Source organism: Melanotaenia boesemani, chromosome 16 (assembly GCF_017639745.1).
Source record: "Melanotaenia boesemani isolate fMelBoe1 chromosome 16, fMelBoe1.pri, whole genome shotgun sequence".
NCBI classification, from domain to species: domain Eukaryota; kingdom Metazoa; phylum Chordata; class Actinopteri; order Atheriniformes; family Melanotaeniidae; genus Melanotaenia; species Melanotaenia boesemani.
In genome coordinates this window covers 33,448,516-33,474,895 of record NC_055697.1, presented here as the reverse complement: position 1 = coordinate 33,474,895, position 26,380 = coordinate 33,448,516, and the positions used below count along the sequence as shown (strand labels likewise).

The 26,380-nt window shown below is 43.8% G+C and overlaps 1 long non-coding RNA gene across 1 annotated transcript in view; it reads left to right on the top strand.

Annotated features, from left to right (window-relative positions):
- Window positions 1-26,380, top strand: part of LOC121655338 — a 65,251-nt gene that overhangs the window by 17,627 nt on the left and 21,244 nt on the right. The gene's annotated exons all lie outside the window — the stretch shown is intronic.

Sequence of the window (26,380 nt, the reverse complement as noted above, 5' to 3'; positions counted from 1 at the left end):
ACCGCAGCAGGTCGCCGGTCGATGCCGAACATAGGCGGAAATCTCCTGCCTGTTCGGGTCCAGCAGATCTGAAACTGGATGGTTAAAATAATTTATTTATAACTACAGTTATAATTTAACGTGTAAGCTGCCATATTTTGTGGCATAGTTGTAATATCTTGTATTTTTCTTTGTTGAGATACAGTAAATAGTTTTGAGGAGCCTGATGTTGTTGGATTATTCTAGAAGGAATTTCTTTGGAACTTATGTTGAGCTTCAGTTTCTTGTGAAGCTACTTTGATGGACTAGTGGAAATTAAAGAAGGTGCAAAGAAATTCAGGTCTCTGGACGCCTTCGTCCAGCATACAGGACACTAATACGGAACCATGCTGGAACTATTTACATTAGTTTAAAACATTGTTTAACACGCTGAGGCTCAACCCTGCAAGAAGCAGGAAAAAGAGGGAGAGAGATGTTCTCTGGTTTCCCCTCAATGAACCGGGATTTTCGCCCCTGATGCCGGACCATGATCCTCGGCTCCACGGGGATCAAGAGCCGGAACAGACCTGCAGAGCAAACCTGATTCACAGGAGATCATCCTCCACGAAGCAAGTCGGGTTTTACAAGGCAGGCCTGTTTATTTAGAGCAGGTCAGGATGTTTACATGATCAATAAACACTTTACAGTTAACAACAAACCCACCATGTCGGGCTCTGCAGCTTATTCAGTCCTTCACATTCTCTTTAGTTTGCTGGAGCTTTTCTCAGTTTTTTCTTCTTCTTTAGTTTTCCATGTCTACTGGTTTTTGTTGGGTTTCTGTGTTGGCCTGTTTTTGGCCGGTTCTCTGCCCAGTGGCCATCAGGTTCAGCTTGGCTTGTGTTTGGAAGTTGGGCTTCCCTCCCCAGGTCGCCTCTGGAAGCACAGATGCGTTCTGCATCAGTCCGGAGCTTTTATGGCTTCTGGGCCTCAGACTTTCGCTCCATCCTGCACCTGACGTAGAAACAGGAAACCTGCTGGGACCAAAGCCACGCTGGAAAAATGTGCTCAAACAGAACTCTGTGCAGTCATTGATGTGAGTCACACCTGTGAGTCGATGGTTTCTGTTCGAGGGATCAGGGCACCGTTGCATCATGGGAGTGTTACATAAGAGCAGATGGATTGTGGCTGACTCGTAGATTTACAGGCTGTGGGTTTCTTCTGAAAATAACGTCCAGGAAGAGATCTAGAGAATGGACACATGAGGGAGGAGGTGGATAAATTAATCTGAGTGAATGAATGGTGGAGGGATGGAGGCTCCAGCTAAAGCACAGCTGATCTTATCTCCACCATACGGGCGCGACCAGCTGACAGACTGGAGGGTTATTAACTTATCTTCCCCTGACCCCTGACCCCTCTGCCCGAGGATAAATGTTCCAGTTTGTTTGGATGTTTGGAGGAAACTTCTTCTTTAGAGGGTAGAAGGTTCCTCTATGTAAATAAACCAACCCACAGAGGATTCATCACACCCTGCATGCCTGATCTATTGTGTGGAAGTTTGGGGGAAAACTTTCGAGACTAATATTTAGCCATTATTTATATTACAGAAACAAGCAATAAGAATCATAAACAAAGCAGTAAATAGTCAACCCTAACTCACTCTCTCAAATAGAAGATTTAAAAATGTCCTGATTTAGTCAACCTCAAAAACAATCCAGAGGAAGCGTAAAGTTTGATATTATTCCAACAGCCCGACCGCATCCAGAAACTGCTCCCAGCTCAGCTGAGCCATCATGCAGGACGTCACACGTTCAGCGAAGCGGCTGTAAGCAGTGACGGTAAATTCCAGACTTCTACCTCCAGGAACAGCTGCTTTCTCCAGCTTTACACAAATGTATAAAAACCTGATCTTCTGGAATGAGCCTCAATCTGCTCTGTGAAATTTTTCCTTTACTTCAAACCGTTTCCGTTCATTTCAGGAGACGTTGTCTGCTTGATTTTCAGATTTAACATGAGCATTATTAAAACTTGGACTCTTTATGGGAATAATCTCCAACTCTGGTCCTCAGGATCCACCATCCTGGAAGTTTTATGTGTTTCCCTGCAGCAACACCTGATCCAGAGTCCATGGACAAGTCTGCTGTTGAGCCATTGTTAGACTCAGGTGTTGCAGCAGGGAAACATGGGAAGTCTGCAGGACCAGAGATGGTCGGCTTACTGGGATTATTATAAGTGTTGGCTGCTTTTTTTTTCTTTTGGATAAGGCTCCGGGGGGCGGGTCTATAAGTCCTAGATTCTACCTGCTCCCATTCGGACATGTCACCATTTAACTTTATCAGAATAATAATGCTTCTTGTTTTCTATTTTATTTACTTGTTCGAATAAAAGATGCTTCATCATCAAATGTGAAGATTTTGTGAACTGAGCTAAAATACAAATGAAATCTGCACCACGAGTAGTAACCATGGCAGCATATCAATAAATTCATAAAGTCTCCAGCTGGAAATGTTCTGCTGTGCTTCCAAACACCAGAAAGGTCTTTATTAGGACGGTAGAAACGTGGAGAGGCGCATCCGCGTACTGGCTCTGATGGGTTCAGTCTATGGAAACGTGTAGCAGACGGACGGAGGGAAAAACAGGGCTGTATTTTTAAACACATCAAAGCTGCTGACCCATGCAGCTTCTCAAAGCCTCTTCGACAGGAAAAACACAGCTTTCCACTCTGATCCAGTGAAAAGCCTTCAGCAGCGGAAACTACACATTTAATCTTCAACTATCCTCGGAAAAAAGAAACTAATTATCAGGGAAAGGGATGGAAAGATTTTAGTAGAAAAGAAAACACTTTCATTCTATTTTCTGGTAAATATTGACCTCTGCTTCAACATACAAAATCCTAACCAAGACTGTATGTTTAATCCTGCAGAAAGCTGAGACATGAGATACAATCCTTAAAAAAGTAATCACCAAACAAGTTCATGGTGCCATGTTTTTATTTATTTATTTATTTTTAAGAAAATCCGACATGTCATCTGTCATACATACCCGACATGTTTGAACCGTAACTAATAGGTCTTCAGATATGTCACCAGGTGGAAAGTAATCCTAGAAATGAGTAAAGTAAACATTTTCATAGAACTGTTGGGGACTAAATTGTTTGAATTGGATTTCGATGCTTGGTGGAGTCTTTTAGCTGAGTTTTTCCCATGATGTTGCTATGCTACATGTTAGCATTTCTGCTTCCTGCTAGTCATGTTGCTATGCTACATGTTAGCATTGCTGCTTCCTGCTAGTCATGTCGCTATGCTACATGTTAGCATTGCTGCTTCCTGCTAGTCATGTCGCTATGCTACATGTTAGCACTGCTGCTTCCTGCTAGTCATGTTGCTATGCTACATGTTAGCATTGCTGCTTCCTGCTAGTCATGTTGCTATGCTACATGTTAGCATTTCTGCTTCCTGCTAGTCATGTTGCTATGCTACATGTTAGCATTTCTGCTTCCTGCTAGTCATGTTGCTATGCTACATGTTAGCATTGCTGCTTCCTGCTAGTCATGTTGCTATGCTACATGTTAGCATTGCTGCTTCCTGCTAGTCATGTTGCTATGCTACATGTTAGCATTTCTGCTTCCTGCTAGTCATGTTGCTATGCTACATGTTAGCATTGCTGCTTCCTGCTAGTCATGTTGCTATGCTACATGTTAGCATTGCTGCTTCCTGCTAGTCATGTTGCTATGCTATATGTTAGCATTTCTGCTTCCTGCTAGTCATGTTGCTATGCTACATGTTAGCATTGCTGTGTTATGGTGTCTGCTAACGTCTTCTGGACTGTAGCATCTCACGATGATGGGTCTCATCAAGTAGAAGTTATAGGACTTTTAATCTTTCCAGAACATTCAGCTGTCTGCAGACGGATTATAATTTTGTTTTTAATGCCACTGTTTAAATCTTTATAACTGAAGGGATGTAGATACAAATTCATTGTAGCTGAAATGTGAAACTCAAGAGTTTGAAGATTCTGATATCTGATTCTGTCTCTCTGTATGCTTTCAGCCTATAGATCATCCCAAACTTGTTGCATAACTATGAGTGTTTCTGCTTCATGACAGATTTAAGATCCTGTAAATGTGGAGATGTATGTAGATGGGTCATGCTGAGCTCAGTTCTCTGCAGGAAAACAAGCAAGTTCAACACGTCCCAACGGAAACGCTGTAAATGAAGACATTCAGGGTCCGCGCGACACTGGATGTCTCATCCTCAGACAGCGTTTGCTGATGTGAGCTGAGTGGGAGGAGAGGCGGCGGTTGTCAGGAGGAATATTTGGTTTGATTCATAGCAACGCCTCCAGCTGTGGGAGACAGAGCGCAGAGCCAACATCTGGGAGAATAACACACACACACACACACACACACACACACACACACACAAACACACGCCTTCTCCTAAACCAAGCGTGGAGCAGAAGAGGGGTTACTGTAGTTCAGCTGAGAGCAGGAGGAAGGAGGAGGAGGGTGATGGTACATGCTTTCCCCGCACATGATGGCATGTGTTTGCATCGTCATGAGGAGAAAATATGGAGAGGACCCACTAAACTGTTCAGGCTCTGCTCTTCATCTTCTGAGCTCAGAGCTCCTGAAAAATACTTTACTGTCAAAGGAAACCAAACAATATAAACCTAGAAAGAGAAAGAATAAGATTTAGAAGGAATTCTGATGACTTTTCCTCTGTGTTCAATCAGACTGATGAGGACATATCTACTGTTTCATGCATCTTTCACCACAAGAGGGCGCCGTCTGCTCTGCATTAGTTCCCACATCCAGCAGCGTCCTGGTTTTTCTCCCTCACGTCACAGATTCTTCTCATGTTGAATTAGTTTTCCTTTTCCACTTTACTGCTGCTTCTGGTTCCTGAAGCTGAACGACTGGACCTTCTGAGATTCATTCATAATAAAATTCATTCATAAAAACTCAAATTAATAAAGAAAATAAATAAATATGCATCATAATAATAAAATGTAAACATTTCAGCAGCCAACTTTTTATTTAATAACATGTTCATTTCATAATTTAAATTTCATAAGTAAAAGTTCATCGGTCAGCCAGGACCAGAACCAGGACCAGGAAGGAAAACCTCCATCAGGACCAGAACCAGGATCAGGAAGGAAAACCTCCATCAGGACCAGAACCAATAAGGAAAACCTCCATCAGGACCAGAACCAGGAAGGAAAACCTCCATCAGGACCAGAACCAAGAAGGAAAACCTCCATCAGGACCAGATTACGCCCCTGCTCCTCCTGTGTGTGGCTGGGGGCGGGCGGGGGAGGGGGTTTGCCCCGGGGCCGGGTCCCGGGATGGCTGCGCTGGTGGGCTGCTGGCTCTAGGGGGGTTGGGGCCCGCTGTCCGCTGGTCCGCCTGGGGTGTCCCCCACGGGGCATGGTGGGAGGGTTGGGTGTGGCGTGATTGTGTGGTGGTGAGCGATTGTGGGTGCGGCACGGGGGAGGGTGTGAGTGTGGGGTTATATGGGATGCAGGTTGAAGTAGATGGGGAGTGGGGGGAGGGGGCCGACAGCACCCTGGTTCCCGGGGTGTGCGGCTGGAACATCGGGGTGTGTGCTGGCCTACGCCGGGTGGCTGTCTGGGGGGGCCTGGTCCTCCTAGGCATGTTGCGGGCCCTCTGCCTTTGAGGGGTGGGGCGGCCGCCTCTGGGCTCCTGGGGCCCTGGGCCCTTCGCTTGGGCTGCCCTGGGTGGGCCGGTCCCTGGCGGGGCCGGCGGCTGCTGATCTTGGCCCACTGGGGCCTGTGCCCCGGGACCGTGGGGGCCTCTTGCTGGGGCTCTCCTCTGCTGCCCTTCGGGTGGGGCTGGAGTCGTCTTTGTGGTGGGGTGGCTTGGGTTGGTGCTCCGGGTCTGCTGCTGAGGGCCCGGCCCAGGCCCTGGTCTGCCTCTGGCCTCCGTGGAGGCGAGGTCGCATTTGCATGATCTCACTCGCCGCTCTTCATCACTGATCACTCCTTGTTTCTCATGCTCTGCATGCTGACACAGTCACTGAGTTGTCTAGTGGGTCTTTAACATTAAGCGATAATTATTTAAAAAAAAAAGATAAAAAAAAGAAAATAATAAAAAAAAAAAAAAAAAATTTGCATTTTTCCTGTGAGTTAGTATCTGGTCGCTGTTATGTCTTTTTGATTTGATTTGGTTATTATTTAAAAACTCTTAATGACTGGCAGCCCTGTTTTTTTTTTTGTTTGTTTTTTTTTTTTTGTTTTTTTTTTTTTTTGTTTTGTTGTTTGTTTTTTTGTGTGTGTGTGTGTGTGTTTCTGCTTTTATAAAAGTTGTAGGAAATTTTCTGGTGTGTTCATGTACAGGTGTAACAGTTTGTTGTCTGGTGATGGTGTGGATTGAAGGGTCGTTTCCTTCTGTCTGTGATCTTTTTGTCTCCTTTCTTCTTTCCCTTTTGCTCTTTTTGCTATTTTCCATCTTTTTCTGTCCCCTCCGGTCAGGTCCAGTAAGATAACATAGATTCCGTGATTCAAAGTAAATAAATAAATAAATTAATCACATTATCAAGAGGAGCCTTACCCATAGGCCTCCCCTTGGCAGAGCAAATTTGTTCAGCACGATACAGCAACCAGATTATCATTTTGCTGCTATGATGCTGGACAGGACAAGTTAAAAAAAAAAAAGAAAAAAAAAGGACCAGAACCAAGAAGGAAAACCTCCATCAGGACCAGAACCAGGATCAGGAAGGGAAACCTTCATCAGAACCAGGACCGGGAAGGAAAACCTCTATCAGGACCAGGACCAGGAAGGAAAACCTCCATCAGGACCAGAACCAGGAAGGAAAACCTCCACCAGGACCAGAACCAAGGAGGAAAACCTCCATCAGGACCAGAACCAGGACCAGGAAGGAAAACCTCCATCAGGACCAGAACCAGGAAGGAAAACCTCCATCAGGACCAGAACCAAGGAGGAAAACCTCCATCAGGACCAGGACCAGGAAGGAAAACCTCCATCAGGACCAGAACCATGGAGGAAAATCTCCATCAGGACCAGAACCAAGACGGAAAACCTCCATCAGGACCAGGATAAGGAAGGAAAACCTCCATCAGAACCAGGACCAGGAAGGAAAACCTCCATCAGGACCAGAACCAAGAAAGGAAAACCTCCATCAGGACCAGAACCAGGACCAGGAAGGAAAACCTCCATCAGGACCAGAACCAGGAAGGAAAACCTCCATCAGGACCAGAACCAAGGAGGAAAACCTCCATCAGGACCAGGACCAGGAAGGAAAACCTCCATCAGGACCAGAACCATGGAGGAAAATCTCCATCAGGACCAGAACCAGGACGGAAAACCTCCATCAGGACCAGAACCAGGAAGGAAAACCTCCATCAGGACCAGAACCATGGAGGAAAATCTCCATCAGGACCAGAACCAGGAAGGAAAACCTCCATCAGGACCAGGATAAGGAAGGAAAACCTCCATCAGAACCAGGACCAGGAAGGAAAACCTCCATCAGGACCAGAACCATGGAGGAAAATCTCCATCAGGACCAGAACCAGGACGGAAAACCTCCATCAGGACCAGAACCAGGAAGGAAAACCTCCATCAGGACCAGAACCAGGACCAGGAAGGAAAACCTACATCAGGACCAGGATCAGGAAGGAAAACCTCCATCAGGACCAGGATAAGGAAGGAAAACCTCCATCAGGACCAGGATAAGAATCAGGAAGGAAAACCTCCATCAGGACCAGAACCAGGGCCAGGAAGGAAAACCTCCATCAGGACCAGAACCAGGATCAGGAACGAAAACCTCCATCAGGACAAGGATCAGGAAGGAAAACCTCCATCAGGACCAGGACCAGGACCAGGAAGAAAAACCATCATCAAAACCAGGACCAGGAAGGAAAACCTCCATCTGGACCAGAACCAGGACCAGGAAGAAAAACCTCCATCAGGACCAGGACCAGGACCAGGAAGGAAAAACATCCGTCAGGACCAGAACCAGGACCAGGAAGGAAAACCTCCATCAGGACCAGGAAGGAAAACTCCATCAAAAACAGGACCAGGACCAGGAAGAAAAACCTCCATCAGGACCAGAACCAGAAAGGAAAACCTCCACCAGGACCAGAACCTGGACCAGGAAGGAAAACCTCCATCAGGACCAGAACCAGGAAGGAAGACCTCCATCAGGACCAGAACCTGGACCAGGAAGGAAAACCTCCATCAGGACCAGGAAGAAGAACACAAGCAAGAATTCCTGGTCCTGGTTCTACCTTTAGACCCTCTAGGAGCCTCCAGTAAACCTGCAATCTGACAGCGAAGCTCTGATTGGAACATCTGGAACTCTGAGATCTCTAAGATCCAGTGGATCTGGGTCACTAAGAGGTTTATGAAGGGATGAAAACACTGGACAAACATGGTGAGCTGGATTTTCTAGGTTTGATTCATGCTCAGTCCCTCGTGCAGAAGGCCATGAGTCTGCATGATGGAGAGAATAAATAATCCCCCCAAAGAATCGTTTACACTCATAGACGAGGAGAATCTGAAGGACGGGAAGTGCAGACAAGTGGGATCAGAGTCTTATCAGAGCACCGACAGACCCGCTGCCAGTCCGAGAGCGCCGAGTCCACGATGAAGGGCAGGAAGAGGAATCTCCGCTGCTGCAGTCCCACATGGAGGGATCAGCTTTCCTGGTCATGTTAGACGGAAGTTAGATGGAAGTAAATCTTCAGTACCTGCTGATATCTGATGACTCTTCCTTCTGATGAGCCTCCCATGACTTCTCATCCTGCTGCTAATCCGGGATGTTTATGAGTCCCAGATCAATGCAGCGGAATCATGTCCTGACCTTCCACACCCCCACATCCCTCCTCATTCCCGCCGCTCAGCTGACCAGAGGAGCGGTGATGGAGCTTCTGCTGTTGGGACTGAAGCTCTGGAGCTTCGAGCTGCCTCAGCCGACGTTTTTAAATCTTCTTTGAAAACACACTTTTATTCTTTTAACCCAGAGTTCCTCGTAGCTGTTACTGGCTTCAGATTCCATTGATCCCTCCCTGTTTTTAGAGTTGATATGAACTATTTCTGTCCCGTGTTTTGCTTGTTGTGCAGCACTTTGGTCATCCATGTGTTGTACGTTCAGAGTGCTGTATAAATAAAGATGGTGTGATAAATTCTGGGTATGAAACCTCTGACATGGTCTCTTTAAACGAATCTCGTCCTTTGGGCAGCTGCCATCCAGCGGTTAGGACAAGGTTTCCGTCAGAGCGGGGGTCATGGCTGTAGGGACTCTGGTGTAACAGCAGATTCCGTTATGAGGGTGTGTTGATTCTACGAGTCCTTGTGTGTCTCTCGGACATTTACTGCCTCACGCTGCCACCTTTTTACAGCCTGCAGCTCCTGCTGCTGGAGAAATGGGATGTAATTAATGGCATTCATCACACTGATCTAATGTCTGTGTTGGAGGTGTGTGTGCACGTGGTGGATGAAGCACCTGCTGTGTGGAGAGTAAAACAATAGATGGTTTCTGTTCTCATAATTTAGTTTAAATGAAAAACAGCCGCTCTTACTGTGAGTGTTTTATTCCCTGGAAGGTTCGCCTCCTTCATCCCTGATCACTCATCGCTCTCTTCTGGATTATTTGATGTTTTATTGGGTTATTTGTTGTGATAGGTTGAATCTGTGGTTCGGAGGCTGTTATTGGTGGACTGAAGATCCTGGAAATGTTCTAGAAAGCTTGTAGTTCATGAAACAAACACTGTGGATCAGTCGAGAGCTGATGATATTCTACACTGTAGATGGAGGATCTTCAAAGTCTGAGGAACATTTTTCTGAAATTGTTCCACAGTTTTAGATCCAGTTTGTCTCAGATTGGTGAAGCTCTGTCCATCTTTCCATCTGAGAGACTCTGCCTCTCTGAAATGCTCCTTTTATATCCAGTCATGTTACTGAGCTGTTGCCAGGTAACCTGGTTAGGTGTCAGATGCTCCTCCAGGTGTTTCTTGTTGGTACCAGGTACTTTTCCAGCCTTTTAAAATATGACTTGAGGACATTCTGGTTTTATTTGCATTTTACACAAAGACCTGCGTTTTTACACAAACTAAAATCTAATTCACGATAAATAGAAAACATAAAAAGCTGAGAGTGAGACCAGGGAAGACCAGTGTGAAGGTAAAAATGTGCCAGAATGAACAAACTTGTAGATTTGATGTGAAAACTTGTAGAATAAAATGTGAGAAGTTGTGCATCAAAAATCTGAACTTGTATGTAAAAATTTTCTGCTGTAAAGAAAACTCACACACATGTCAACTGAATCTGAAGTTACAGAGAAAAAATAGTCCATCTGACAAATTATCTTCCATAGTTTACTTGTAATTAAATTTTTTTCTAGTGTTCATTTTGCTTTACAACCTCAACTTAGCGATTACAACTTCCTGAATCTGCTGCTGCAAGTCACACACGTGCTCTCGCGAGTCACAGCGTGATAAAACTGTGGCCTGACTTTTGGCTCATTCCTTGCGAGATATTTGTGCCAAAACTAACTTGTGTCTGAAGATGTGAGAGCAGAGGAGGGGCGGGGCTTAACCAATCGGGGCACCCATGTATAAAATCTACATTCTGTACCATTTGCGTTTAGTCATAATTTGACTAGTATACCACGTAATTATTGTATTGCTGTAACACTTGAATTTGAACAAAAGATATCTTTACATATGATCATTCTTATTGTTTTGGAGTGCCTGTTGTGGTCTTTTTCACCAGTATAAAGTAATCACAGCAGGCTGCAGTTGTTTCACTGTTCATATTTTCAAAAACTGTCTAAAAAAAAAGATCTACTTATGGATGCATTAATGTTCACTTGTGTTCATCTAACAAGCTCACTTGCCACGAGCACTTTAGCAGACGCACTGACATAAAAAATAGAAAAGCACCACCTCTGGGAACGGGTAAACATAATTTAAAAGGTTCATGTGAAAGTGGACTCCACCGGCTGAATGTTGTAACCTCCTCCCGCCTTAACGGAACTGAGGGCCATTTCAAACGTGGTCTATTAAATCAGTTTGGGTACCATGCAGAGCTAGTTTTTGGTCATTTATAAGTTAGAACTGTTCAGATTTGTTCAGCTAGCCAGCAGTCACCTTTCATACACACCAAACAGCGTATTCACTTTTGATTTTTGATGCGCAACTTCTCACATTTTATTCTACAAGTTTTCACATCAAATCTACAAGTTTGTTCATTTTGGCACATTTTACCTTCATAGACCAGCTGCCGGACCGGTGTGAGGGAATGTTGACCCAGAACAACTGGTGAGGTGGTCAGGAGGAGAAAATGTTGAAGATTCTCTGGTTAGCTAAACGAGTTCAGCAGGACTCCGGCTGAACCAGCTGGTCAGCAGCTGCCATAAATAATGTCCTACATGTGAGGGATGAGTGAGACGCTTTGCTGCCGTGACTGCTGTAAATTCAGATATGAAGGATGTCTCCAGTTCCTCACATGTACTCCGCTCATGCTGCTAACTGTAAACCTTTCCCAGGTGCATTCGTGGTGTGAAATGTGTGCTGTTTAAAGACGTCGGGGCTTGTCAGCGCCAACCATGTGACTGTGTGTCTACATGTCTCTGCAGCACGACTCCCATTCTGATGAATTCATGTTTAACTCGTAAACTAAAAGCCCTGATTACTTACACCTATTATTATGAAATGCTTCGAGAAGGTGGTCCGATCTCATATCATCTGAAAACTTCCATCCAGGTTTGACCCTCACCAGTTTGCCTATAGAGCAAATAGGTCCACGGAGGACGCCATAGTCTCAGCTCTCCATGCTGCAGCAGGGGAGCTACGTGCGACTACTCTTTGTGGACTTTAGCTCAGCATCCTTCCAAACATACAGGTGAATAAGCTGTCGGACCTGGACTATCTCACTCCATTTGCCAGTAGATGAAGGACTTTCTGTCAAACTGCCCCCAGAGGGTGAGAGTAGGCCCTCACATCTCATCGGCTCTCAGCCTCAGCACTGGATCCCCTCAGGACTGTGTGCTAAGTCCTCTGCTCTACTTTCTGTACACATGACTGTACTCCCACTCACTCCAGCAACAGTATAATGAAATTAGCAGATGACACAACTGTGGTCGGGCTCATCTCTGGGGAGGATGAGTCTGCGTATCGAGACGAGGTGGCAAAAGATGTAAAAAGAACAACTTGGTGCTTAATATGACCAAAACTAAGGAACTGATCATAGACTTCAGAAGTAAAAAAGGGGCATCAAGCTGTTGGTCATTGACGGGACTGTGTGGAGAGGGTTTCAGACAATTTCGTATAAGTTTAGAGGATGACCTGACCTGGAACATCAACACCACTGCCATCACCAAGAAGACACACCAGAGATTGTATTTCCTCAGATTACTCAGGAAAAATCACCTTAATCAAGATCTGCTGGTGTCCTTTTATCGTTGCTCCATAGAGAGCATCTTGACTTACTGCATATGTGTGTGGTTCTCCAGCTGCAGAGATGCAAACAGGAAAGCTCTCCAGAGGGTCGTCACCACAGCCCAGAAGATCTTTGGCTGCCCTCTACCGTCCCTGGAAGATCTGTATAGCTCTCATTCCTCTTGGACCCATCACATCCAGGACATTCGATTTTAGAACTGCTGCCTTCAGGCAGACGGTTCAGGTCCTTAAAAGCAGGAACCAACAGAGCAATAAATGTTCTTAACAGGCGCTGATCACTGCACATGTCCGTAGGATGGTAATGTTGTGTGTGTGATGTTTTTATCTGTTTTTGTTCTTGTTTTTATTTATTTTCTCAACTTTTCACTTTTTTTATGCACATTCAGCAACTTCAAGGCATTTTTCAATTTCATTGTACCAGTACAATGAAAATAAAGACATTGAACATTAAAGAATGATTTATATTCATTACTACTGAGGATAATTCAGAAATATTAGGTTAGAAGTGGGTGATGCTTCTAAAGAACATGTGAGATGTTTCTATTAGCCAGGATGCCAGCAAATGAAGACCTCTTGGATACCAGCTGGTTTTAGTTACATGGAGCAGTAGGGGTCTGAAGTGTTGATGTCACAGGTTTGTTTCGCCATGAACGCTCACCCTGATGATAACTCACCACCACGGTGACATGAGGGAATGCCGTCATGTTGAGCTGACAGGTTCACATGCTGTACAGTCACTCAGTGACACTTAATATGAAAGACAGATTTCTGCAGCTGAAACCTGATAAGACATCAGCTGCCTGCGAAGGCAGACAGCTCGATGGCTGAGGATGGAGGTCTTCACATGCACATGAAGATCAACACATCTGATCCGATCCTCCTGAGAAGTAGAGAATCTGATAATGCCAAGAATTAAAAGAGTCCACCTCACTGCAACGTTTGACCGTTTGCAGGTAATAGTGAAGACGTGTCAGCATGTGTTGGCATAAGCTGGCAGTTCCCAACCTGCTATCTCAGAGGACCACCTCATGCAACTAAAACTGTAGACCCCAAGGTTGGGAACCAGCCATAAATATATCAGAGTTCCCTCATCTGGTCTTCAACACTGAGATCTGGTGGCTGTGGAGGCCGTTGGAGTCCAGTGAACTCATCGTCATGTTCTAGAAAGCAGGTGGAGATGATCTGAGCTTTGTGACATGGTGCATTATCCTGCTGGAAGTAGCATCAGAAGATGCTCCACTGTGGTCATAAAGGGATGGACATGGTCAGCAACAATACTCAGGTAGGCTGTGCTGGTTAAACCAGACCACGTTGGTACTAAGGGGCCTAAAGTGGACCAAGAAAATCTCCCCCCACCATTACACCAGCAGCAGCCTGAAGCGTTGATCCAAGGCAGGATGGATCCACGTTTTCATGATGTTTCCAGCAGATTCTGAGCCGAGCATCTGAATGTGGAGCTGAAATGGAGACTCATCAGACCAGCAACGTTTCTCCATCTTCTATTGTCCAGTGTTGGTGAGTGTGTGTGAATTGTAGCCTCAGTTTCCTGTTCTTAGCTGGCAGGAGGAACCCGGTGTGTCTTCTGCTGCATCCTGGTCCAGACAACTGCTGCTCTGGATGTTTTCTCTTCTTCAGACCATCTCTGGAAACCCTGGAGATGGTTGTGGGTGGAAATCCCAGTAAATACTCAGACCTACAACCATGCAACATTCAAAGTCTCTTAAATCCTCTTTCTTCCTCATTCTGATGCTCAGCTTGAATTTCATCAAGTCGTCTTCACCACGTCTACATGACTCCATGCTGCCGTGTGATTGGCTGGTTGGATATACGTGTGGAGGTGATGAAGTGGACAGTGCAAGTTATCTATAATCTTTGTAAACAACTCTCAGTATTAAATTTACAAGAAAAACCTTTTCTCCTCGTAGAATGAAGCCTTGAGTGGGTCAGTAGAACATCAGATTTCTGCTCCTGCATCCAACAATTATCATATTCAGTTAAAATTAAAGCTAATGAAAATCATGTTGCATAAACAGCATTACATCAGAACATGCTTCTGTGTGTCATGCTGAGAGGCATGAATAAACACACACACATTTCCAGGAGCTGCTCAGTTACAGCGCCGTTCAGGCATCTGCATATTTCACATATGCACTACATGCTGTCACCCACCTGCTGCCATAAAACACACACACACAGACATGGACCAGCGTGTCCACACACACTAAAACAGTGCAGAGGTCTGACATATACAACACACACACATGGGCTTCCTTACACCCCCTTTTATCTCAACCTAACACACATATATCCAAATACATACACATCACCAGGCAGCCTGTCAGAGCATGATGTCATCTTTCTATTCCCGCAAAACACCTGTGGCTCAGCAACACACACACACACACACACACAAAACAACCCAGCTTCAGGTCGCTGTTCAGCCTCCCTGCGTTAGTGGGAGATGTGTGATGTGTGCTCCTTTACAACATATAATTAAAAACACAGTGTATGGTGATGAATACATGGTTGCTAACACAGCTAGCTGTAACACACAGTTAGCTCACACAGCTAGCTGAAACACACAGTTAGCTAATGCAGCTAGCTGAAACACATAGCTCACACAGCTAGCTGAAACACATAGCTCACACAGCTAGCTGAAACAAATAGCTCACACAGCTAGCTGAAACACATAGCTCACACAGCCAGCTGAAACACACAGTTAGCTCACACAGCTAGCTGAAACACATAGCTCACACAGCCAGCTGAAACACATAGCTCACACAGCTAGCTGAAACACACAGTTAGCTCACACAGCTAGCTGAAACACATAGCTCACACAGCCAGCTGAAACACATAGCTCACACAGCTAGCTGAAACACACAGTTAGCTCACACAGCTAGCTGAAACACATAGCTCACACAGCTAGCTGAAACACATAGCTCACACAGCCAGCTGAAACACACAGTTAGCTCACACAGCTAGCTGAAACACATAGCTCACACAGCCAGCTGAAACACATAGCTCACACAGCTAGCTGAAACACACAGTTAGCTCACACAGCTAGCTGAAACACATAGCTCACACAGCTAGCTGAAACACATAGCTCACACAGCCAGCTGAAACACACAGTTAGCTCACACAGCTAGCTGAAACACATAGCTCACACAGCCAGCTGAAACACATAGCTCACACAGCTAGCTGAAACACATAGCTCACACAGCTAGCTGAAACACACAGTTAGCTCACACAGCTAGCTGAAACACATAGCTCACACAGCTAGCTGAAACACATAGCTCACACAGCCAGCTGAAACACACAGTTAGCTCACACAGCTAGCTGAAACACATAGCTCACACAGCCAGCTGAAACACATAGCTCACACAGCTAGCTGAAACACATAGCTCACACAGCTAGCTGAAACACACAGTTAGCTCACACAGCTAGCTGAAACACATAGCTCACACAGCCAGCTGAAACACATAGCTCACACAGCTAGCTGAAACACATAGCTCACACAGCTAGCTGAAACACACAGTTAGCTCACACAGCTAGCTGAAACACATAGCTCACACAGCCAGCTGAAACACATAGCTCACACAGCTAGCTGAAACACATAGCTCACACAGCCAGCTGAAACACACAGTTAGCTCACACAGCTAGCTGAAACACATAGCTCACACAGCCAGCTGAAACACATAGCTCACACAGCTAGCTGAAACACATAGCTCACACAGCTAGCTGAAACACACAGTTAGCTCACACAGCTAGCTGAAACACATAGCTCACACAGCTAGCTGAAACACATAGCTCACACAGCCAGCTGAAACACACAGTTAGCTCACACAGCTAGCTGAAACACATAGCTCACACAGCCAGCTGAAACACATAGCTCACACAGCTAGCTGAAACACATAGCTCACACAGCTAGCTGAAACACACAGTTAGCTCACACAGCTAGCTGAAACAGAGCTGAAACAAACAGCTGGTGACTTTCCCTGTTTTTCTTCTTTAAATTCTTAAATGTTTCTATTGAAGGTAATCCCTCATTAAAGGCATAAAATATAAGAAGAAATAATAGAAAATGAACATCAACATTAATAACCGCATCAAACTGTTGTGGATTAAACTTTATCATATGAAACGCCCACTACAACAATCATCCAGTAACCTCCATCTAAAAGTCAATCTTTGTTGTGATTCTTGGATGTGATTCTGTTAATATTTCTAATGGATCTCTGGATCCTGAATTTAAAGCCAAACCATATCATGGCAAAATTTATCTATTGACATTGATCCAATATGTGCTGGATCATGATAAAACTTTGTCTTTGTTCACACTTCAGCTTGCCAACAGACTTCGGCTCCTTCAGCTTTGAATCATCCTCCCATTTCATTGGTGGAGCTGAATATAAAGAGGCACTTCGCCATGATTTATTTTGGACTCCCAGAGAGGAATTAACCTCAGACACGATAAACACCAGCAACGTCTAGGGTAAAAATCCATGCAGCCGATAAGTCAGCAGGGGATTATGCTAGAATGCGAAACCCCGTTTAATTATTTCTCTTTGATTCTGGCTTCAACATTCACACCATGACAGGCCTAAAATAAAATGCCATTAGATCAAATAAAAACTGAATTTTAAAATTTGTGCAGAGAGAAACGTTCTTATAAAAAACATGTGTCAAATGCAGCAACTCAGCCAAAATAACAGCCAGATGCGGAGGATAAATTGGCCTAAATGGACCAAAATGTTCACAATGATGCAAAGTTTAATGTTCTCGTATTTAGCCTAAGACTAGCACCAGTACCACGAAATCCCACCACAGAGCTGTGAGATGAAAAGATAAAATCTTAATAAATGAACAACTACTTTTGCATTAAATAGAGAAATAAAATAAACATAAACTAACACAAGCATAATAATAAAATAGGTGTGTGTGATTTCTGAGCAGCTTTGTCTGGAAAACTTGAGTTTGAGGCTAAATCAAACAGGACCGGCATTTGTGGGCGGGACTGGCTCTAATCTCACATCATCAATTATAAAGAATCAATATACTGATTTTGTATCATTTATAGGTCACCATAGTTCCTATTGTAACATACTGGGACATGTTACATGCGACTGGCATGTTAAGATGGTTTCCGTGGTTACAGAGTCAGTTCAGCTCTGTTACTGTAGCTGTGTCCCAGTTCAGGGTCCAAACAATGCGAAGTGCAATGACCCCCAACTGGGACACAGCTAGAGTGTCAGTGAATGCATCAGAGGATCAATCACTGCAATGATCAATAATGGGTCTCATTTAAAATCTCTGATTGGCTGGAAGGTAAGGGGGCGGGTCTCTTCGTGTTTACCTGTGGAACGACGGAGTCAGTAGGGCTGATGCTACAGCTGTTAGCGGCTAATGGCCAAACGTGTTTGTTTGTTTTAAGCAACGACAGCTGTTGGCTTCTACCTGTTTATAAATCACCAACACAGGATCACACTTCACCTTCGGAAGGATGGACGATATGTAACTTAAGATTTTATACCATATGATTATTCATGAGCCCAATGTCTTTGGTTTGGGATGTTTTTCTCATTTCTAAATGTGTGTGCATTTGCAAGTAGTCAAAGTTACACACAAATTAGTTTACACAGTTCACAAATCATGTGTTACACACAGACACTGAGTGGATTTTCTCTGAAAGACATGTGATCTGAACGCCTGTAAAACCCGACATGTAGCAGCAGTGAGATCACATGATGCTGGTGGAGTTAGAAAGTTACACAACAGGACTTTAAAACCTGAGCAGGAGGAAGGCTTTGGTTTGAGGTGGGGAAACGGTCAGATCGTTTTACAGCCGAGTTTCCATGGCGACAGCTGGAACCAGGCGTCACCAGACGCCATTAACCTGCCAGAATGACAACCGAGTATGGCGGTAAATGTCTGGACGGGGATGATGAACAGGTGCGTTGTACATACTCTGCATCCTGTCCACAGACGGGGAAATTTCTGGGAGCTGGAATAGGACTCAGAAAAAGATTCTGTTTGACTCTAAGGCACAAGGTTCAGTTTATTTATTCAAGCTCCTCAATACAAAGTCAGTGTGCCGTCTCACACACTCCTTCTGACTCATGTCAGCATGAACAGTGGTGGCATGCAGCTCCTGAGCCGCGAGGTCCTGTTAAATTAGAATGACCTCTGACCTGCAACCTGGTGCACTCATGCTATCACTGCATCCTCACCCCACCAGCTACAGAAGAAGCTGCTTCGAGGCATGTTACATATCGTCCATCCTTCCGAAGGTGAAGTGTGATCCTGTGTTGGTGATTTATAAACAGGAAGAAGCCAACAGCTGTCGTTGCTTAAAACAAACAAATGGTAAATATTTCTAAAGCACTTTACTGTACCTGGAACGACACCCAAAGCGCTTTACATTATACATCACGTTCACACACTGATGGCGGAAGCTGCCATTCAAGGCATTCAACCACGACCCATCAGGAGCAATTAGTGGTTCGGTGTCTTGCCCAAGGACACCTCGACATGAACCCGACTTGGACGAGAATCGAACCGCAAACCCTCGGGTTACAAGACGACCGCTCTACCTTGCTTAGCCACGCCGCCCCAAACAAACACGTTTGGCCATTAGCCGCTAACAGCTGAGCATCAGTCCGTCCATCCATCCATCTGTACGTCCATCCATCCATCTGTACGTCCATCCATCCATTCATCCACCCATCCATCACCCACCCATCCATCCATCCGTCAGTCAGAAAATTTTAACAAACATAAAATAACTAAAAACACTTCAGTCTGTATGGTTGTGAATATTTGGGCTGCGTATAATGACAATAAAAGGCATTCTATTCTATTCAAGTGGTTGAATCCTCATGGAAAGTCGGGATTCTCGTGGAATGGTGGGACCTTCTGTACTATTGAGGATGATGAAGACTTTTTGAATTTAAGATGCGAATCACTGCAAGCTTGTCCTCACTGGAAAATGACAAGTGCCAGTAACATCCACAGCAGCCTGCAAAGGAAATGGAGCATTCATTCTCTGGGAACCTCGAACATCCACCAGGATTTCAGGTTGTGTTTCTCAGATTTCTTATCAGACATAAACTATTGTTTGGAAGGTGATCATGACCTGATGATGGGGCTGAACAAAAAGGTAACCAACACATAAACAGAATTAAATCCATCTTTAGGTTTTTTCATTCACCGACATGAAATGCATGTCTGCATGGATCAGAACCTCTGTTCCACATAAAAGGACACAGTGGACTGTCTAGTACTGAATCGCTGCAGGGACGAGACGCCTCTGTCTGGTTTCAGTGTCATGGTTGGCCCTTCCCTCTGTTTAGAGTTCAGCATCCTGGCTCCGGTCCAGAGCCGGAGGACTCAGACAAGGTTGTAGCCTGGCAACGTGAATTCAGTGTGATGTTTTAGTTTATCACAGCGTTTCCAAAGATGGAGACTGAACGTGAGCCATTCAGTCTGTTGCTTTGTCAGGTTTACATTGAAGTTTGTTTCTGTTGGTCAACCCTTCTGGCACACCATCGTTATATTTTCAGGTGTATATACTGTATTTTTACTACTATTTTTTTGATTAAGTCACAGCTGTTGACACGATTTCTTACAAGAACTCCTTGTTTTAGTCAAATTGTTTACTCCGGTGTCTTTTTTCTCATGTCTTTTATGGTCTGATGCATTAAACTCCCTCTGGTGACCTTCATGTACAAAATCCTTTGCACACAAAAAATAAACAAACAAATGCTCTAAAATAATCAAATATAAATTTGTTTTAACTTTTTTTCATAAATCATTTAAACAACTTCAGACCGGCTCAAAAATACCAAACATCCAATAATTTTCAGGGTTTTAACTCTTTAAATGCCAGTTTGATTGTTTGGATTAATTATTCAATTTAAAAAAATACAAACATTAATTATTTTCCACATAATAAATATCAGGGGAGAGGGTCTTAGTGATCCTAGGCTATTAAATGTTCAAGAGCAAAACTTATCTGGTATTATTAGTATTTTTTTTTTTTTTTTTTATAGAGCAGATGCTCCCACTGGGGACCTTGGTGGCCAAAAATGTCCCACTGACATCCATTAAAATCACATTTCTTTAATCCTAACACAATCACTGTCATGTAATTACTGTAATAATGTCAGAAATTCATTTTGAAGAAAAGTTGAGATATTTGACATTTTTGCTGAATTCCACCAGATCGAACCATTTTCCCACCGTAGATGGTGAACAAGACAGGTACCAGAACGGGACCTGGGGGGCCATCCCTAGCAATCCCAGTAAAATCAGATTTCAGACGATCATTCCTAAACGCCTCCCACTAAAGTCGCCCCCCTTCAATGTCTCCAAGTCTGCTTAAAAGTAACTGATGGTCACCTGAATCCTTTCTATTTCTACTTGTTACGGTTTCAAATATGGAGATAAATGTTATAAAACTCGTGTCCCTAATGTGGCTCCACAGCAGAAAAGCTGAGAGGACTCAGAGTTGGAGGTTCTAAAGATTAGAAGCCTTGTTTACAGGTAGGAGGAGCCATGTTTTCATTAAAGTTTCCCCCCAACCACTAGGGGGTGGTGTTTAATTTTTTGTGTTCTGTCTTTGGCGCATATTGACCCGGGGTTATTCAAGGTCAATCATCCTGTCACTCAGGTGTTGTTAATTAAAAGAAGCAAAACAGTTTTTCTACTGTGCTCAGTCAAAGGGGTTGAAGTTTTTCCGGACTATCGTAAAAAAAATAAATGTTAATCTGGAGGAAAGTGATCATGAGCCCAACTGAGTTGCCATAGGAACAACGCCAAACAGTTAACAACCAGTAGCGTCTTAGTGGGACGTCGTCGATACAACAGATTTATGGACTATTCAAAGATAAAGAAAATGAATCCAGATGCAGTTCTTAGTAAAACTCCCTCTTATCAAGAGACAATGAAAAACTGACAAGAAGAACTGAAGACCTTTAGCTTTGAGTTTACACCAGGGATCACCAACTCTGGACCACTTAGGCCAGTATCCTGCAGGTTTTAGGTGTTTACTTGCTAGATCCAAAGACTCGTCCAGACCAGAGTCCAGACCAAACATGGAGAAGCAGCATGTAGATGTTCTGCTGCAGTGGAGATGAAACTTTCACTGAAAACAGACACTTTTAAATCCAGGTTTAAACATTTCTGTTCTCATGAAATCTGCACACTGACTTTTAACTCATCTGTTTTTAATCATTTTAATGTCATTTATAATTTTATTGTATTTGTTGCTGCCTTTTACTACTTTTTAATGCTTTCTTTGCACCGTTTGTAATGCTGTTAATGTTTCATGTAAAACTGTCTGTAGATGAAATCTGATGTAGAAAAAACTGCCTTGCCTTGCAACACCTGATTCAAAAGAAATGGATCTCCAGCAGCTTGTTGTCAGGTTCTGCACCGGCCTCTTAATGACCCATTGGTTTGAATCGGGGAAGCATCTAAAACCTGCAGGACCGCGGCTCAAAAGGTCTGGAGTTGGTGATTGCTGCTGTAGACTACCAGCTGCTTCATGTGGTGGTGGATTTCAGTTAGAACTGCAGTCCATGAAGCACAAAACCCTTACAGAAAAACCACATGACCACACATTCCACATGTGAACCACAAATAAAAAACATAAACCTCAAACGTGTGATTCACTGGTGAACCACGCATGAAAAACAGATGAAACACATGTAATTCACATGTGAGAACAATGGAAGGACCACATCTGAAAAATGTGAAACATATGTGAATCCCATGTTTCACATGTGATTTACACATAAACTACATGTACATTACATGTAAAAGCACATGTGATTTATACATAGATTACATGTGACTCCCATGGAAAAACATGGGTAACGTATGTGAATATCATGTGGACCACATGTGCATGAACATGTGTTTCACATGTAGACCATGTGAAAATGCTTCAACACCACGTTTGGACGCGTGTACCATGTTTGGTAGTAACAAAGACAGACTGGTTTTAATGTAGTTTGGCTTCATGATACAGAAATAATTATTCTGCTTTATAACCTAAGCTGCTGGTATCATGTTTCTTCCATGTTTACTGGTTTAGCTCTGACTCAAATGGACAGAACTGTATTAAAAACGTTTTAATGGCCTTTCTACTCAGTCAACTGGGAAAAAAGTCACAACTCTATTTTATCCACAGTGAACTAAATAAAACCTGAAATGTTTCATACTGCTGGGAACCTGAAGCAGAACCGAGCTCTTCTTCTCACACTGTGCCTCCGTTCATAGGTTGCTTCCAGCGTGGAGAGTCAGTAATGTGAGTCAGCAACCGCAGGGACCCTTGGCCTACTTCACTCTGAACTAAAACAAACTACAAGCACACCAACAAGCAGCTGGTGTGTTTACACACTTCATGTGCAGTGTTGCCAGATCTTGTGAGAAAAACAAGTGACCAGCTCGACCATCTCAAAAAGACCTAGGTTAAAACCTAAAATAAATTAAAAATGTCTTCTCATGTTGATCTAGGACATTGAAAGTAATAAGCCTCGTAGATAAGAGGGTTTTATTTCCAGCATGCTGCATGGTGAGCACGCACTTCACACTTTACACACACTAAAATCCACCTGAGCCCGGAACCAGCCGGTATGGAGCGAGTCATGCCGCACATGCGCTAACTGCATTAAAAATATTACCGCAGTTCATTACATAAATTAGTTCCACACACACACACACACACAGCTGATCGGCTTTTCTCTCTTGCTGCGTGTGTTTCTGGATCAGCTGAGAAGGAGGAAACTAGTGGTTCATGTTCACACCGTCACATATTTACCTTAAAGTCTTGTTGGCAGGACCTTCTCTAACAGTAGCTGCTGGTGGTAGACAGGGTTTATACTTCATCTATGCAGGGGCGGGTCTAGAAAAGTTCTGATGGGGAGCCAGGTGCCCTGACCAGGAAAAGAGGGGCACAGATGAGACCTTCTTTTATGTCTAGATTTTATGAAATATTGAACTGATTATTACAACTAAAGTGATCATCTGATGTAAAAAAAGTGAAGAAAAACTAGTAAAACAAGCAGCCAGTGATGTATTTTATCAGCAGGTGTTTACTTTGGGTGATGCTGCTGTAGGACTTTTATCACTGCTGCACAAACACACTTCAATGATAAAAAGAAAAACTTGTTTTTATCCAGATCATCAGTTTTAATTAGATTTTCTTCATCAATGTCGGCTGTTTAACTTCAGTCGTCACATCTGCTGCTTTTAGGACAGAAATGATCACCATGGAGACGGTTGGTGAGATGATGATGTATGATTTCTGCATTTTAATCTAGAACATGGTGGAGATGATGCAGAACAACATATAGAAGTACATTACATGCTGCATTTTCTGACCATGGGAAATCTGACGTTTACCCAAGAGAAGGTCAGTAAACACCAAGCGGCAACCTCTGGCGGTAAAATGTGAAGCCTATGTGCAAAAAACTGCAGTTCCCCCCTCATCCACTAGGAGCTGGCTCCAAAACAGAATGATAGAAATGGTTTTACTGAGCTGGTAGCTGAGATTCTGGACTTTCTGTGGATACCACACATGTTTATAGTTACATTTACAGACCTGACGCTACACCCGGAAACGAGATGTTAACCCTTAACTCCCGGTAGCGGAGGCTGCAGGTGCAGAGGTGAAGCTAAACAGTCAAGCTAAGAATGAAAGTTTAGAGAAATTATATCCAGAAACCTGGATAATGAAGCAGTGAAGGTCCATGGATGGAAGTTATTGTGCATATTGTGAATATTTCTCTCTCCTCACCATCTAGAAGCTGTGAGATTCTCATCCTGCTTTCTGTCTGTTCACCTGATGCTGATATTCATCACATATTGTTCCTTCTGTGTTTAGAAGGAAGCAGCTTCACAGCTTTAAATTCATCCTGCTGACTTTTTACCTTTTAGTTAGTAAATCCTGAACATTTCATCCTTCTTTCTCATAAATATGTGGTTTTATATATGAAGAAATATTTTAACTGTTGCTGTTTAAAGAGAAAACTGCTGCTAAACCTGTTTATGTGTTTAGTGCAGGGGTCTGCAGCCTTTCCAATCCAAAGAGCCATTTTTCCCTCAGCCAGCTAAATAAAACTCCTTTAGAGACGCAGATGTTACCAGACTTTTCAAAAAGGAAACTTAATATATATTTTAATGAAGAGCCACCACAGGATGTTTGTTATTTTTAAATAACCACATTTTTATTTCCATTTTTAGGTTTTAAAATAAAGAAAAACATAAAACCTTTATAAAAGAGGATAAACAGACTTTCTTCTAAGGGACGTAGATATTTGTGGAAAATGATGTAAAGTAAAAAAAAAAAAAAAAGTCCCTGGTTTCCAACCTAATGACAAAAAATCCCTCACATTTCTGCAGATATTAAATTTTATCTTTCCATTGGACCACACTGCAGAAACGACACTTTGACCCAGTGTAAAGTCGTGTCCAGCTCATTTAATAGAGTAAATCTACTTTCCCCCCAATATAAGTCAACACACAGCCATTAATGTCTAAACTGCTGGCAACAAAAGTGAGAACACCCCTAAATGAAAATGTCCAAATTGGGCCCATAGTGTCAATATTTTGTGTGGCCACCGTTATTTTCCAGCTCTCTTTAAACCCTCTCGGCATGGAGTTCACCTGAGCTTCACAGGCTGCCATGGAATCCTCTTCCACTCCTCCATGACGGCATCACGGATGTCAGCGCCTCCTCCTTCCGCTTGAGGAGGCCTCACAGATGCTCAGTAGGGTTCAGGTCTGGAGACACGCTTGTCCAGTCCATCGCCTTTATCTGCAGCTTCTTTAGCAAGGCAGTGGTTGTCTTGGAGGTGTGTTTGGGGTCATGTTAAAATACTGCTCTGTGGGCCAGTTTCCGAAGGCAGGGATCATGCTCTGCTTCAGTATGTCACATTACATGCTGGCATTCATGGTTCCTTCAAGGTTCCTTGTCTGTAGGCAAGACACACTTGTCTTTGTACGTCTCACCTGGTTGCCACCACACACGCTTGAGACCATCTGAACCAAATAAATTTATCTTGGTCTCATCAGACCATAGGACATGGTTCCAGTAATCCTGGTCCTTAGTCTGTCTTTAGTAAACAGTTTGTGGGCTTTCTTGTGAATCGTCTTTAGAAGAGGCTTCTTCTGGGATGACGGCCGTGCAGACCAGTTTCATGCAGTGTGTGTCGTCTGGTCTGAGCACCGACAGGCTGACCCCCCCTTCAACCTCTGCAGCAATGCTGGCAGCATTATGACGCTGAGCACGTGGACTCAGTGTGTTGGGTCTACCACGGCGAGGCCGGTTCTGAGTGGAGCCTGTCCTGTTCAACCTCTCAATGGCCTTGGCCACCGTGCTGCAGCTCAGTTCAGGGTGCTGCCATCTTCTTACAGCCCGTCCATCTTTATGTAGAGCAACGATTCTGTTTTCAGATCTTCAGAGAGTTCTTTGCCATGAGTTGCCATGTTGAACTTCAAGTGGCCAGAATGAGAAAGTCTGAGCGAGATACCACCAAATTTAACACACCTGCTCCCCAATAACACCTGGGAACTTGTAATACTAACGAGTCACATGACACCGGGGAGGTAAATGGCTAATTGGGCTCAGTTTGGACATTTTCACTTAGGGGTGTTCTCACTTTTGTTGCCAGCAGTTTAGACATTAATGGCTGTGTGTGGAGTTATATTGAGGGGAAAGTGGATTTACTCTATTAAATGAGCTGGACACAGACTGCATGGGGTCAAAGTGTCGTTCCATGAAAAGATAAAATTAAATATTTGCAGAAATGTGAGGGATGTACTTACTTTTCTAAGATACTATATATATATATATATATATACACACACACACAGACATATCTGTGTGTGTTATTGATGGTGTTGCCGCTCTGTCAACTGTCAGGTGACGTTGTGCATGCATTTGTGTGGGTAGGGGTGTTTGAACAGATGGCCGCGGTAA